Source organism: Spermophilus citellus, assembly GCF_964194105.1.
Source record: "Spermophilus citellus genome assembly, chromosome: 7".
In the NCBI taxonomy this organism is placed as follows: domain Eukaryota; kingdom Metazoa; phylum Chordata; class Mammalia; order Rodentia; family Sciuridae; genus Spermophilus; species Spermophilus citellus.
In genome coordinates, this window is record NC_138188.1 from 111756247 (window position 1) to 111773114 (window position 16868).

The 16868-nt window shown below is 34.6% G+C and overlaps 1 protein-coding gene across 8 annotated transcripts in view; it reads right to left on the reverse strand.

Moving 5' to 3' along the window:
• The window catches only part of DLG1 (discs large MAGUK scaffold protein 1), a 275660-nt gene that overhangs the window by 185764 nt on the left and 73028 nt on the right, over nt 1-16868 (reverse strand). The gene's annotated exons all lie outside the window — the stretch shown is intronic.

Here is a 16868-nt window from a genome sequence, read left to right on the forward strand (position 1 = left end):
AAATAAAGTAAAGGTATTGTGTCCAACTGCAACTAAAATAAAATATTTTTTAAAAAAAGAAAATTTATGCTCCAGTAAAACAGAAAATCCCAAAGACACAAATTTCTAGAGGCATATGATCTGCCCATACTGAATCAGGAGGACATACACAATTTAAACAGATAACAATTTCAAGCAATGAAATAGAAGACGCCATCAAAAGCCTACCAACCAAGAAAAGCCCAGGACCAGACGGATTCTCAGTCAAGTTCTACAAGATCTTTAGAGAAGAATTAATTGCAATATTCCTCAAATTATTCCAAGAAGTAGAAAAGAAGGCAACCCTTCCCGACTCATTCTATGAAGCTAGTATCACCCTAATACCAAAACCAGACAAAACACATTGAGGAAAGAAAACTTCAGACCAATATTTCTGATGAACATAGATGCAAAAATTATCAATAAAATTCTGGCAAATTGCATACAAAAACATAATGAAAAGATAGTACACCACCATCAAGTGGGGTTCACCCCAGGGCTGCAAGGTTGGTTCAACATACAGAAATCAATAAACATAATATATCACATCAATAGACTTAAAAGATAGGAATCATATGATCATCTCAACAGATGCCGAGAAAACATTTGAGAAAACACAGCACTTTTTAAAAGATGATTAAGTTAACAACAAGGCTATTAAAGTGTGATAATCCAACCTTACTGGTTTCCTTCTAAGAAGAGGAAATTTAAACACAACAGAAAATACACATGCATACAGAGAACAAAGGCAAAATTATGTGATGAGATGGTAAGGCAGCTATCTTCAAGCTAAGTAGAAAGGCCTCAAAGGAAACCCAACTGGCCCGTTACCTTCCAGCCTCCAGAACAGTGAGAAAATAAATTTCTATTGTTTAAGCTGTCCAATCTGTGGTACTTTGTTATGACAGCCTTAACAAACTAATGAAGAGCTTAAAATGCAATTACCAAATATGCACACTTTACAACAATTTTTATTCCAACAGCCCCACTAACACAATTTATGAATTAACAGATATGGAGAAAAATCATAATAGGAAATATTATAACAATATAAACTACATGGGTAGAATTTCCTTTGTTCGCTGGTGTATCTCTAGATCACAGGTGCTCAATAAATTAAAGAATGAGAAAATGCAGAAATGAATTAATCAATCACTGTAATTTTCTTTGAAAAATGTGACACAATCTCTTAATTTTCTGAAATATATTTAAGTTCAATATCATATAATACACAAGTATTATTTGTTTTAAAATAAAATGTTCTTTTTTAGTTTTCCATTAGTAAAAAGGAAATTTCATAAATATATACATTATGAAAACAATTTTCATTAGTATATAAGTACATTGTTAAAGGAAGATAATAAGAATAGACTCCATAACAATCTATTTCCACATAAATTCAAAGGCTTTTGGCATATCATAGCATATAGTTCTAAATGGATATAAAAGAACATTGAACAATATTTCTTAGTGGCAGACATATTGTGGCATCAGTGCTATCAGCACAGTGCTACCAGAAACTATTTACCAATACATGAAAGATTTACTTTAATCCATTCACTTCAAGGAAGGAGTTTAATACAGCATCTTGAAAGACTGAAGAGCTACCTGGAAACACAGAATCACTGCAGAATAATTTTTTCCCTTGCAGAAACTATACAATCAATTTAAAAATGATTCTTAAAATAGAACGTACCCTAGCAACATCAATTCAATTCAACTGAAAGTCTGGCAACACAGCTAAAAGAAAGTACCTTCCCTCTTAGAACAAGTGGGAAGAGACAGCGTTAGGAATGTTGTACTTAAGACAGTAACTTTGATTACTGTTAAAATGTATGGCTAGTAGTCATTATTATAGAATATTTTTCAATTTGAAATCTATTTTTAAACAGTATTTTCTGAGTAAACATAACTTTTATTTATTTATTTTGTTGCTGGAGATTGAACCCAGGGGCGTTTAACCACTGAGCCACATCTCCAGCCTTTTAATATTTGAGACAGAGTCTCACTAAGTTGCTTAGGGCCTTGCTAAGGTCCTGAGGCTGTCCTTGAACTTGTGATCCCGCTGCCTCAGCCTCCCAAATTGCTGGGATTATAAGCATAAGCCACTGTGCCCAACTCTAATAATTTATTTTTAACTGATACATAAAACACTGTATATATTCTTGCTTTTCAAAAGATATGTTAATAACTGTTTACATTTAGAGTCAACCTACTGTACAATAGCACACCAGAATTTCTTACTCCTATTTAACTGTAACTTAGTACTAACTGATCAACCTTTCCCCTTTAAAAAAAAATTGAGAGTGCGTGCAAAAATATTCTTTTATTATTCTGATAACAAAATCAGACCAAGACAAGACAAATAAGAAAACTACAGGTCAAGATCCTTAAATACAGGTATTTAAATCCTCAACAACATATTAGTAAACCTAATCCAATAAAACATTAAAAAGATTATTCCCCATGGTCTGGGATTCTTCCCAGGAATGCAAAGATGGTTTAACACATATAAATCAATAAACCTGATAAGCCGGACATGATGTTTGTACATCAATAATAACAGTGATGGGAGGCTGAGACAGGACTTAGCAAGGCCCTAAGCAACTTTGCAAGACCCTATCTTAAAAATAAAATAAAAATTAAAATTAAAAAAAGCTAAACATGTAGCTCAGTGGTAAAGCATCCCTGTGTTAAATGCCCAGTATTTAAGGCAGGGAGGGAGGGAGGGAGGGAGGGAGGGATCCTGACACATCACATCAACCAAAGGAAAACAAAAGTACATGATCATTTCAATAGATGCAGAAAAAGCATTTAATAAAATTCAACATCCCTTTAGGATAAAAATACTGAAGAAATTAGGTGTAGGATGAACATACCTCAACATAATAAAGGTTATACATAATAAGCCAATAGGTGACATTATACTGGAGAAAAGCTGAAAGCTTTCTCTCTTTAGATAAGAAAAAAGAAAAGGATGTCCACTTTTACTACTTTTTTTTCAACATAGTATTAGAAGTCCTAAGCAGAGCAATCTGATAAGAGAAATAAATAAAAAGACATCCAAATTGAAAAAGTAGAAGTCACACTTCACTGTTTGTAGTCAATCCAATCTTACACTTAGAAAACCCCAGTTTCAAAACAAAAACAAAAAACAAACTACCAGAACAAATTTAGCAAATTGCAAGCTATAAAATCAATATACAAAAATTACTAGCACTGCTCTATGCCAATAGTGAATTATCTGCAATAGAAATCAAGAAAGCAATCTCATTTTTAACAGCTACATAAATAACCTAGAAATGAACTTAACCAAAGAGGTGAAAGATCTCTTTGATGAAAACTATACAAGAGCGCCGGGGATGTAGCTCAGGGGTAAAGCACTTGCAAGCCAATGCCCTTGGTTCAATCCTCGGCATTGCAGATAATAATAATAATAATAATAATAATCAAAAAAGAAAGAAAATTATAATTCACTGATGAAGGAAATTGAAGGGAACACACAAAACATGTTAAGGCATCTCATATTCTTGAGTTAGAAGGATCAATAACGTTAAAATGTCCATACTACTCAAAGAAATATGTAGGTTTAATATGTCTTACCAAAATAATATCAATGATATTTCTTTATATAACTAGAAAAAAAATCCTAACATTCAAATGTAACCATCAACACCACCTAGATAATTAAATAAATCTTGAGCAAAAAGAACAAAGCAGAAGGCAAAGCTGAAATAAGCCAAAAAACTTAGCATTGCCATAAAAACAGAGACACAGACCAACGGAACAGAATAGGGTGTTTACATAGCTAGGACGAACTGATTTTTATTTTATTTTATCTATCTATCTATCTATCTGGTGGGGCAGGGCACGGGGTATTGAATTCAGGGGCACTCAACCACTAAGCCACATCCCCAGCCCTTTTTTTCAATTTTATTTAGAGACAACAGGGTCTCACTGAGTTGCTTAGGGCCTTGCTAAATTGCTGAGGCTGGCTTTGAACTCACGATCCTCCTACCTCAGCCTCCTGAGCTGCTAGGATTACAGGCTTGCAGAACCCCACAGCACCCAGCTCTAATTGATTTTTGACAAACCTTCTAAGAACACTCATTGGAGAAAGGACAGTTTTTCAATAAAGAGTGCTGGGAAGATCTGATGTCCACATGCAGAAGAATAAAAAACAAAATCAACTACAAAACAGATTAAAGACTTAACATTTAATACCTACAACTATGAAACTGCTATGAAAAAAAACACAGGGAACTGCTTCAGGACACTGGAACAAGCAAGGATTTTTTTTTCTAGACAAGACCCCAAAAGCACAAGAAATGAAAGCAAATATAGACAAATGGGATTGCATTGAACTAAAAAACTTCTACATAGCAAAGGAAACAATCATCAGAGTGAAGAGACCTTTAGAATGGGAGAGAGTATTTGCAAATTATACATGTGACAAGTGTTTAGTATCCAGAGTACATAAGAAACTATAAAAACTCAAAGCAATAAAACAATTAACCTAATTTTAAAATGGGCAACAGACCTGGAGACATATCTCAGAAGATCTATAAAGAGCCATTATGTGTATGAAAAATGCTCAACATCACTAATCAGAAAAATGCAAATAAAAACTACAATGAGATATTACCTCACCCCAGTCAGAACACCTACTCTCAAAAAGATAACTCTATGCTAATGTAAATTAGCGTAGCCACACTACAGGCTGCTTCACCCAAAATTACTATGGCCAACACTACTAGTTTTCCTTGCTTTTCTTAGATTTACCACTTTTTCTTGCTACTAGAAGAATCTATGAATCAATAAAACATAAGCAGATGCCTCTACCTCTATGAATCACATCTCCCTTTTCTTTCCACTTCTTCCAGCTTTTTCCAAGCTGACTATAATAAGGAAAATAATAAAGATCCATTTATTTAAAGGCACTGGTAGTTTCTTATTGTAATTTCTTCATTAGTTTAGTATTTAGTTATTCGAAAACACAATCTTAATTAAGCAAGAGTGAACTAAGTAAAGTAAATGGGCCAGACTATTCAAATCTATGCTGTTAAAAGACTTTCCCACCCAGGAAGGAGTGGAGCAGGGAGGCAATTATATAACACAATACTTCTCAATTTTTCCCATCTAATGTCTTCTAATAGCAAAATGCAAACCATTCCTTTAAGGATATGAGAACACAGCAAGGAAAGACAGCTATGCGAACAGGATTTCTTGAAAATTTTCCTCTTTTATTTTATACAAATTCATATACACAATTACACATATAAAAATTCCCCATAAAAATTACACATTAACCCACTTGAATGACACATCAAGTTTCAAAATAAATATAAGATTTTGCAGTCTTTTTCTTATTTAAAAATATATTCAAGAAAAACATGACATAAGGTGACTGTGAAATACTCAATGACATACCATATTTGTCCTACTCATTGACATACCATATTTGTCCTACTTGTGTTCCAGGCCAAGAATCATAGTTGTGAATGAACTAGTACCTTTTCTTTTCTAATACAATAGACTCTCCAAGGTTTAGCATCTTAGACTATATCCTTGTAGAGACAATAATCACAAAAATAGTTTTGACTTTTTTACTTGGGTGTGTTTCCCTCCTTTGGGAATTCTCTCACTTTAATTACTCTGCCATGAAACATACTTCAATATTCTTACAACAAAAGAAAGAAAGCATTACAACGGGATGGCTTCCCTCAGGATGGTTAGTAAAGGTAAGAGTTTTCTAGATACTATAGAAGAACAACAACAAAAAAAAGTTTAACTGGCATTACAAAACACGTTTCTGATCTCAACACAGCTAATTTCCTTGTAGGGATCTTAGGCTTTGGTTTTATTTCACCTAATATTTTGAAATAGCTAATTCTGAACTAGAGTCAGTATAACCTCAGTGGCATTATGAGTTTGCTAATTTCCCTTAACATCCACCCTCTCAAGGAACTGCCTTCTAGACAGATCTGTAGTTTCTAGATTAAGAATCGGATTGCTCTCTGCACTCTCCCAACATTCCCCTGGGTTATTTCTGAATTATGATATATAAATAAAAGATAAACAGGCCTCCTTCTAGGGATACTAACACCACAAAGTATCCAGTACGATTATAAGTAAGCTCTCACTATATAGAAAACCTGACTTTTTAAAGAGACGTTTCCAGCAAAAACAGTGGTACTTTTAATACTTTCAAAAGCTCACAAACAAAATTACTAAATTTAATTTTAAAATGTGATTTAGAATTTACATAGTAATATCACCCGCTTTTTACCTATAATTTAAGGCTGCAAATGATTAATAACTGATATTAAAAATGCCTGTGGGTATTAGAAAATAAACCTGCACATGTACAGTATTGGTGTTATGCACTGCAAAGAAAGATTTGTTTTCCTTTATTATCTCAAGCTATTTATAATATATTTTGGCCAAAAGTTGTGGGACTGTCCCCCATTCTATTTTGATTACACATTGAAACATTTTAATTTTAATGAATTCTGAACATATAAAAACACATTAACAAAAAATGTAGGCAGGATTCTTAGAAACTGTACTCCTTTATAGTCTCTTGTCAATGATTCATGTCAAAAAACTAAAAAAAAAATTGAAAAAGTCTATATGCAAAAGTTTAATTAAAAAAATAATATAACCACAAGGCATGATGACACATGCCTGTAATCCCAGCAGCTTGAGAGGCTGAGGCAGGAGAACTGAGATATCAAAGCCAGCTTCAGCAAAATCGAGGCACTAAGCAACTCAGTGAAATCCTGTCTCTGAATAAAATACAAAATTGGCCTGGGGATGTGTCTCAGAGGTTGAGTGTCCCTGAGTTCAATTCCCAGTACCCTGGATGGATGGATGGATGGATGGATGGATGCATGGATGGATGCATGGATGGATGGATGGATAGATAGTAAAGTATAACAGATGCTTTAAAAACTATCTTAATTACAATCTATGACCACAGCAAAACATTTTCAATAAAATATTTTCTTTATTTTCCCACTAGGGGGCAACCAAGAACCTCAAGTGATATTTTGTGATGAGTTATCATAGGATCTGAAGTGTTTTAAAGTGGAGGGATTCAAAAGTCACAGAGACTATAAGACTAATTATAAGCAATAGTATGTGACTTCTTAAAACTAATTCTATGGAAAGGGCAACAATTTAGAATCAAGTACACCACGTTTCATTTGCCTAAATAAAAAAGGAGAAAAATATTTTTCAGGGCTGGGTTGTCACTCAGCGGTAGAGCCTTGCATGTGTGAGACCTGGGTTCTATCCTCAGCACCACATAAAAATAAATAAGTGAAATAAAGGTATTGTGTCCAACTACAACTAAAATAAATAAATAAATAAATATTTTTAAAAATGTTTTTCAGTGAAAAACATTATTAAAAACATTTAAAACTCTTTTCCTAAAACATGGTTGTATATATCACATGAAAACTGCTTAACTTTCAGGGGAAACAAAAATGTAGCCTGAGTTATCTAAGCCATGCAAAAGAACTTTACAGTGGATCACAGTTTAATGACCAATGTGAATATTAAAACAGACTTACTAAAAATCTGTTTAAAATGTTTTTCTTATACAACCATTTACATTTTACATTTTTGAAAATTTCTGAAATCTCACTAGGAAAATATTAATTCTCCTACACTATAAAGAATTTAAAGTAAAAAAGTAAAGTGGGAACGGGGAACTCTTCAGGTGACCAGAAAAGCAATATATTCTTTAATAAAAGGGGGTAGGGGGTTGTTTAAGTATAATTATTTAGTCAACTAGCAATTTGAGACCTAGTCACATCATCAATCAGGAAGTTTCAGTACTATAAAAACTAAGAAAAAGGTTTCAATTAAAATAATATTACAAAATAAGCAATTATTTCCCAACTGCTATATTCCTTAGAGAATTTTTCCTGCTTTCAACTGGTTTTAAACCAAATGTTGTTTTTAACTGCAGAAGACCAGGTAAAAATATAACTTTTTATGCCTTTTAATATTTTATATAATGATAACCATTTCTCTTTAAGGCAAACACTACATTTATTTACTTTACATTGGAGATACATCACTAAATTAACACAACCACTTTTTCACTTACAATAGAAAGTCATGCTTTTGTTGTTTGTTTTGTTTAGAAGCCTCTTCCTCTGCACAAATATCAACCTGATTCAGAATTAAAATTATATTAATTTAAATATCAAACCTTCCACCAACAAGTAATTCTATCAAAATGATATCAGAAGGCATTTCTAGTTCTGCATATCAATGGTTCTTATACATTTAATTCTCCATAGTAGTAAAACATAAAAACCAAGTCAGTAATTAATCCTGTATTAATGGAAAATGACATTTACATGCAATTTTTGCAAAAGTCAGATCTTTTTCCATTACACCTTAACTGCACAGACAAGTTCTAGATTTGTGTCAAACACACCAAGGATAGAGATTTACATGAATTAAAATCAATCAAACCATACAATCCAAATCATAATTACTTATATATTGAAACACTATTGGACTTAATAACCAAGCTTTGAGGAACCCACCTTACATTCAAACATTAAGGATACATGTGCATAATACCGGAGAAAAGCAATCCAAGTTTTTGATGCTAGGAGACATTTTTTCAGACCCTGAGCACTTCAAGCCATCTAAGACTGAAACTCCAGAAAGATGTCTTGGGGTAAATGTTGCTTGCTGTCTTGAACATTTAATCTAGATCCAAAGCACCCTTTTTAAGAGATTTATATTAAAATGTTATATTCTTCAGCTGTTTTCACCCCCATAACAGAGGTCAGATAGGCATACTATGATTGGAACTATGATGCTGTTTCTTTTTCCTACATGATGAAACTGCTTCAATAAATTATGAACAAATTCCCAGAATGAAAGTACTCATTTAGCATAACTCTGTCAGGGCCCAAAGCCTTGCCAATTTAATCCAGCATTGATTCAGTATAGAACTCCACCTGCTGCACTATAAGCATTGCTATCTTCTCCACAAGAATAAGATATAACTCCAGCAGAGCCACTATGCTCAAATATATGCTTGGGAGCTTTGGGGAAGGGGCAAGATGTTGCAGCAAAGGACTCATTACAGGATTCAATAATAGATGAGCCCTGAGATTTTCCTACATGATCCTTGCTTACTATACCACTAAACATTCTTTTCCAATTTTAAAAAGTTTTAATGATAAAAAAGAATACCTGAGCCACTTATTTTATGATTTGATATCCTCTCTCTAAACCACTCAAACAGCAATTATCTGGCTTAATTTAATTAAGCAGAATAATAACAAAAATAATCTTGGACAGTGAAAAAGTTCAAGAAAATAAAAACATTTTCAAATACATTTCAAATCAAAATAAAATCTGGAGCTAGTAGGGGGTGTAGCTTCATTGTAGAGAGCTTGCCTAGCATGTACAAGACCCTGGGTTTGATCCTCAGCACTTAAAAAAAGCTACTTACAGCTAAACAAAACAAAACAAAACATCTGGGAAAATTACTAAACTGATTTTGAAATATATCTATAATGCATAGAAAGTTGATTTATTTATTTGGTATGGAGACTGAACCCAGGGAAACTTCATCACTGAGCCACATCCCCAGCCATTTGTGTTTTTATTTTGAAACAGGTTCTAGCTAAGTTGCTTAAGGCCTCACTAAATTGCTGAGGCTGGTCTCAAATTTGTGACCCTCCTGCCTCAGCATCTCATATCACTGGGATTACAGGAATGTGCCACCAGGCCTGGCTCTACATAGAAAGTGTAAAAGCAAAAGTCAAGCAGCTTAATTCCCTGAAATATCAATTTATTCATTCATCCAAAGATTATTTTCTGTGCTTTGGCTTTTTAATCAGCCCAGGAGCAGAAAATTAGTTATTGTTACTTTATTACATCCAAAACAATAAATAAAATTGTGAAAATATCATCCTTAGCCTATTTTATATTTAAAGTCTTGCACACATGTTACATTTTATATCTTAGGTTCACTATAATTAAAATGATTAATACCTATTTAAACTTAAAAGTTGAATTAACCAGTGACAACAAAAGGCTGGGTTATAGTGAAAGGAATATTTATTGCTTCATCTATGTAATTTTATCATTCTTCTACTACATTGAGGGCATACTAAGAACTATATTTTAGTAAAGATAAGAACTAACTAGGATAATTTATTGCAGTTAAGAACTAACCAGGATAATTGCTAATGAAGATTGTCAAATTTTTATAAAACTAGAATCAGTAATTCATATATCTGCAATCAAATACCTTACCTCTGTAGTTAGTAAGTAAAGCTTTTTATGAAAATGTATACTATACTATAGTATAGCCCAGAGACAGTAGCTGATTATCACTAGCCACTACTTTAATTCCAAATTTGCCCAAGAACAATATAATTCTAATGTCCCATGCAATTCACTATTCTGTTCTACTCCTACTTAAGCAATTTTTAAAAGGGAGGGGGGAGATGAAGATTAAAGTAGGTCAAACTTCTAAAACAGTATAAGAAAATAAGGGATTCTCCAATCTAATTACTTTGATAAGTAACTAGTTACAAATCATAAGAACCTTGTGAAATTGAATAAAAGGTCAACGCAGCTGAGGCAAGAAAAGTAAAATGTGTTCCTTAAAAGACTGTATATTAAAAAATACACTTACTAAATCAGAACTACAATTGTCAAGCTGGGGATCTTGGGCTATTCCATTGCAGTACTTTAGGGATCTCACCATTGTTCTTTCATCTTATAGGTTTGAGAAATTCTTAAAACCCAGAACAAATATATAAAGCATTTTCATACTTGTATATATCTACAGCAATTTATTTATTTGTACTACTAGTAAACTCATTTTGTGTAAATCTCAAAATGCAATTTCTTCAATTTTTGTGCACAAGGGATTTGTCTCATTGATTAGATACGTTGTAAATATTGATCCTTCATAAAATTCAGTCCTATGTACACCTATTTACTAAAAGTATATAAGTACATTATTTGGCATGTATCTAACAGAATAAAATGCCAGACAAAATTCAAGCATAATTATTCAGCTGATGCCCTTAATACTACATTTAGCTTTATGAGCTGGTTGTACAGTAAATGTAAGCATGTAATATATCCAATTACAGTAACACTGTTACGATTTGTTTAATAAATCAAAAGTGTTCAATCTATATATTCTCAATTAAAATGTACCAATGCTTAATATGCATTAATAAGTATAAGAAATATAAATTTAGGCCTTAACATAGAAAATCTAATTTTGACTGTTTTAAAACTTTGGGGAGGTAGGGGGAATATGGAAACCAGGGTTTAAACCCAGAGGTGTTAACCACTGAGCAACACCCCCAGTCCTTTTAATTTAATTTAATTTAATTTTGAGACAGTGTCATGCTGAGTTGCTTAGGGCCTCAATAAGTTGCTGAGACTGGCTCTGAACTTGCAATCCTCTTGCCTCAGCCTTCCTAATAGCTGGGATTACACATGAGCACCACTGTGTCTGGCCTGTTTGAAAACTCTTGAGTGAATCTGACAAGATTAGCACTGAGGTATCTGATTTTGTATTTTTAATGACATTTTAATAAATCAATATCACAAGCATATTCTGCCAAATAATTTTTCAAAAATGCCTAAGAAACAAAATATTAATAATAAAATCAACAAATACAATTATTGGTATTAACAGCTCAGCTATCATTTAATAAATTACTACTTATCAGACATTGTGTGAAGTGCTTTGCATGTGCCAGAAAGATTATAATATAAGAAACTTGGGAAAAGGGGCAAAAAGATAGATGGCATTCTTTCAATGCCCTCAAGGAATATCTGGCAATGTCTGTTTCTACAACTAGTGGAGAAAGGCTGACTGGCACTGAGCAAGTAGAAGCAGGAATACTACTAAACATTCTACAACATACAGAATAGCTCCTCACACCTAGAAATGATCTAGCCCAAAATCAATAGTTCTGCAGTTAAGAAACACTTATTTAGGGAAATGTACTTCAGCTTTCTATTTACTATTAATGGAAAGTCCAGACTTAGTAAAGTTATATATACCAAACTTAAAAAGATTTCTATCCAGTAGAGAAGAAAATAAATTTTTGGCAAATAAAAGATAACTATGGCCTTGGCAAACATTAACCAGTTTCTTATCTAACTCAGCAATTCTAGGTTAACACAAGCTTAACATAAATACTTTAAGATTCACAAACATACTATGGACTGACTGAAAAATCATACTGGTCCTCTCATTAATAAGCGAGTGGGATAGAATTTGTGATATAAGTTCACTTTATATCTGCCTAAGTATCATGATTTAGCTTTTCTGAAATTCATACTTTTTAACATATATATCTGGTTTATTTAATCCAAATATCTCAAGAGGTAAAAAACTATTTTACTGCTCACATGATAAATAAGGAACTCAAGGTTTGCAGGTAGCAGAAAAAGGAATTCTGTCTAAATATAAAGCTCATTTTCAATCATTAATAAATGCAATTAATGGTTAGATCTTTGGTAAGTCAACTGTAAAATCCAAAGTCTTTACTATGCTTTCTAGCTGCTAGAATAAAAATTTAAGGATATATGGCAAGCTTTAAAACACTGTGATCAGCTATTTATCTAAATTGGTGTTTTCTCAGTACTATATATTATAATTGGGGGGAAAATTATAATTCCTATAGAGCACAGTACTTAGGTCAAATCACAAATAGATATTATACCTAAAGACTAGAACTTAAAGAATTCTTAAAGAATATCTGAATTTAATTTTCACACTTAACAAAAAACAAGAATAAAACAACAGTAACATCTAAGATATGGCACTATTTGCCAGAACTCTACCAATTGCTTTATGCATAGTAATTTATTTAATCATCTTAATAATTTATACTTAACTGACTTAAAATTATAGTATATAACTAGTTGACATAGTATCTGAGTTTCCATGGTGATAGCTAACCATGAAGCATTAACAGTAATTAATTTCACAATTAAAAGTTATGTTAACAAAAATTCCTAATAATTCTCATAGTTATGATACTACATTTAAATCATAATGCTGTTAAGAGGGCCATATGGAATTCAAGTGGTTAGCAGAGTTAGAGAAATAACTATTTTTCTTAAATCATAAAGAAACAATGTTGGGGTTTTGCTTATTTTGCTTTCTTTTTTAAACAGCTGTTACATTAATTAATTTAGCAGTTAATTTAGTAATAACATTACACACCTATTAGCTTAATATCAATTCTTCCAACAAAGTAGTCAAAGATGATGCGGACATCTCTGTTGTAAGTAGCTTACAATTTTCCTTTAACAAAGGTACCATAAAACATTAAATACATTCTGCTGCGATTTAGAATATTCAAAAACTGAGACAGAACTAGAGGGCTTAACCTTCCCCAAAAGAGCATTTTTCTGCTCTTTGTGTTTGTTTTCTTGTCTTTCCACATAGGTTGGTTTGGTTTTTTTTGTTGTTGTTTTGGTCTTCCCCACCGCCCCCCCCCCCACTGCTAAAGCCTCCTAGGAGCATGGAGTGTGTACCAGACCTGTCTACTAAGCTGACCAAGCTTCACCACACCCTGAAGTGCAGCCTGCACCAGGCTTACAGAACCAGGTGGAGGTAGGCAGGGAATGGTGCCTTGCTACCTGCAATACCAGGTAGCAACAGCTCCAGCCATTCAGGAAAACCATGGAAAGTAGTAATGGGTGCCAGGAACTCCCTGCTGCTTGTGGCTTCTGTAGTTGCCAACTGTTGTCCTCACTGTCACTTCTGTAGCTGCCACATAGCACCAATTCAACTGCCACTGGTGTTATCAACATAATAGCTGCTGCTGTTCCAGAAACACCAATCCAACCACCTGGGGCTTCTGTAGCTGCCTGGGTTAACTACCACAGTTGGCATTGTTGCCCAGGAAACAATCCAACTGGCCACAACTGCTCCAGCAGTTGCAACACTTAAGGCCCAACAATCCTGCAGCAGCTACTCCAGATGTCTCCATTCTGGTCTGCCAAATAAGCACCTCCCCAATTCTTGAGAACCAAGGGCAGGCAGACCCAGAATGCATGGTTGGTGAAGAAATTCTGCAGTCAACAGAAAGAGAACTCTGTGCCTGCACTGACCTGCCCTTTTCTTCTATATAAGCAGCACTCCTGGGCTGAGGATGTAGCTCAGTGGTACAGCACTTGCCTAGCACGCATGAGGCACTGTGTTTGATCCTCTGCACTACATAAAAAAGGAAGGAAGGGAGGGAGGGAGGGAGGGAGGATCGATCGATCATGTCCATCTACAAAAAAAGAACTGAGAGAGCCAATATGAAAATTCTGTCCTTGTATTGCCTCCACTATGCTGCAGAATAAACACCAATAAAGACTTGTTCAGATGGTTTTATCTTGTCTATTCCTGGTTTCTATCTGGAAGTGAACAGGCTGAACTTTTAACTAAGAGTGCTAAGAGCTATTAACACTAAGGGTCCCAATCCTGAGGACTTTTAGCAGCCAGAGTTAATAACACTGACAGTTGCTATCTCCAGCTGTTGGGAGAAGCTAGAATTGCTGACAGCAGCTGGGAACTTCCTGATCTGTTAGCTCCAGCTGTTGTTGCTACTAAAAGAGCTGTGAACACCCAGAGCGTAAGAGCTACAAACACTAAGGGAGCTACACTTTGCCTTTTGGTCATTTCTATCCAAATTGAGGGGGGAAAAAAAGAAAAGAAACATTAGCCAATCAGTAACACTACTCTGTCAAATAAAATGTTGAGTAATGAAAATTAAACTAACTTTAAATCATATGCAAAATTCCCTCTAGATAAAAATGCATACATCGACTAATTTCAACAAACCACAGAATTTCACTTGCTTTCACAGTTGAAGACACTCAACTAAAAGAAATAAACAGATTAAACTGCAATTACATGAGTGTCCAAATAATGGGGCAAATCGGTACACTGTAAACTGTACCATAAAACCAATATATACATGGCCAATATGGGGAACTTGATAGTGGAATTACAAGAGGACTGAAATTAATGCTAAAATTTGCTTTAATTGCTATATTTATGAAGCAGTTTTAAAAGAAAACCTAGCATCATCTCAACCACCCCAAATCAAATACAAAAATAGTTACGTGACTTACCACTCTGAATGGCAGTTTTTTTCCCCAAAGAAATAGATGATGAAAAAGTATAAGTCATGCTAATGATTTTGCTTATAGTAACAAAAAGAAAAAATATTATTTTGGGAAAATGTATAACTGGGGTTTGTATTACTTAAGATTTTATAGCTACACAGTTAACTATTTTAAACTATTTTTAATTAAATTCACAAAGGAAACAAAAGTTTTATTATGAGTTGTATACTTGAAACTCTATCTAAATATTTAGTGTTCATCAGAATCTGGTGAACTTGCCAAGAATGCAGACTGCAGCCACTTCATGAATATCCGTTCAAAAAATTATAGCAAGTCATCTTATATGGATCTCATTCTAGGCTACATACTATATAAAGCATAGTTGATTTTAAAATCACCACCTAAGGGGAGGGGAGGAACTCCATGAAAACTTTTTCATGCCAAATGAAACGTACATTTGAGAACTATCAAGAATCACAATAAACACAGAAAAAGAATGACAAAATCTAACACCCAATCATGACTTAAAAAAACAAACTTGGATAATAAAATCTCCTCAACAATCTTGGAAAATAAAAAATTCCTTAATCTAATAAAGGACATTTCAAAAAACAAAAGAAGACTACATCTTACCCCATACTTTATGGTGAAAAATTGAATGTTTTCTCCTTAAGAACAAATATAAGAAGATGTATACATGTTGCTCCTGTTCAAAAATGTAGCCAGTGAAAACAGGCAAGAAAAATCAGAGGCATACAGGTGGAAAGGAAGGAGTACACCTGTCTTTGTTGTGAAATTAAAAAGAATCTAATTTCTGCATCAGGTCACAAAGAAGTTCAACTGATACAGAATTTACCACTTGGCCTTTAAAAATTAGAAATTAGAGGCCTGCATTGCTACCGCCATTGCTGCCTCTGATTCCACTGCTGCCAGTCTGAGATCGCCTGGAGGTCTTCTTTCTGGGATGCCTCAGAAGACTCTGCCATGCCCAGAGGTCTATTCTCTGGGTAAGGCCTCGGTTACCTCGGAGGCAATTCCATTGCTACCTCCGTGATCACTGCCACTGAACCAGAAGTCTCCTGTCAATCAACCACCCCCTGCACAGCTGCCGCCATTGCTGCTGCCTCTTGATTCCACTGTTGCCAGATCACCCGGAGGTCTTCTTTCTGGGTGCTACTGTTACGGAAGAAACCGCTGCCCTGGATTCAACTGAAGCCCACACTGCTGCTGACCCCCCCCCTCCCAGATCGCCTGGAGACAATGTCCCACAGCTGCAATCATAGCTACCACTACAGCCGCTACAGCTGCCTCTACTGCTGATCTATTGATTGCTGCCAATAGCCACCGCCACTACTGCTGCTACCAGAGCCTAGAGGACAGCTGCAGGGAAGACTCCAGGTTTGGTTGCATGTGGTTGCACTCATTTTGGGACATTAGACAGGGCCTGGGGTCTGGGTGCCAGCAGGTTTACCATCACAAGAACCTCTGTTTGGGGACTCCAGCTGGGACCTGCAGGTCTTCCTGCTGAAGCTGTTACTAGCCCTTGTCTTGCTGCTGCATCTCAGGGTTGCTCTTTGCATGAGTGTTTCCCTGGTGGTGTATCTGCAAGTAGGAGCAGCATTGAGATCTTGGGACTGCAGCGTGGCTGATCCTCAGCTATATGAAACCCAGATGGGTGGAATAGAGACTGGGTTTGGTGATCC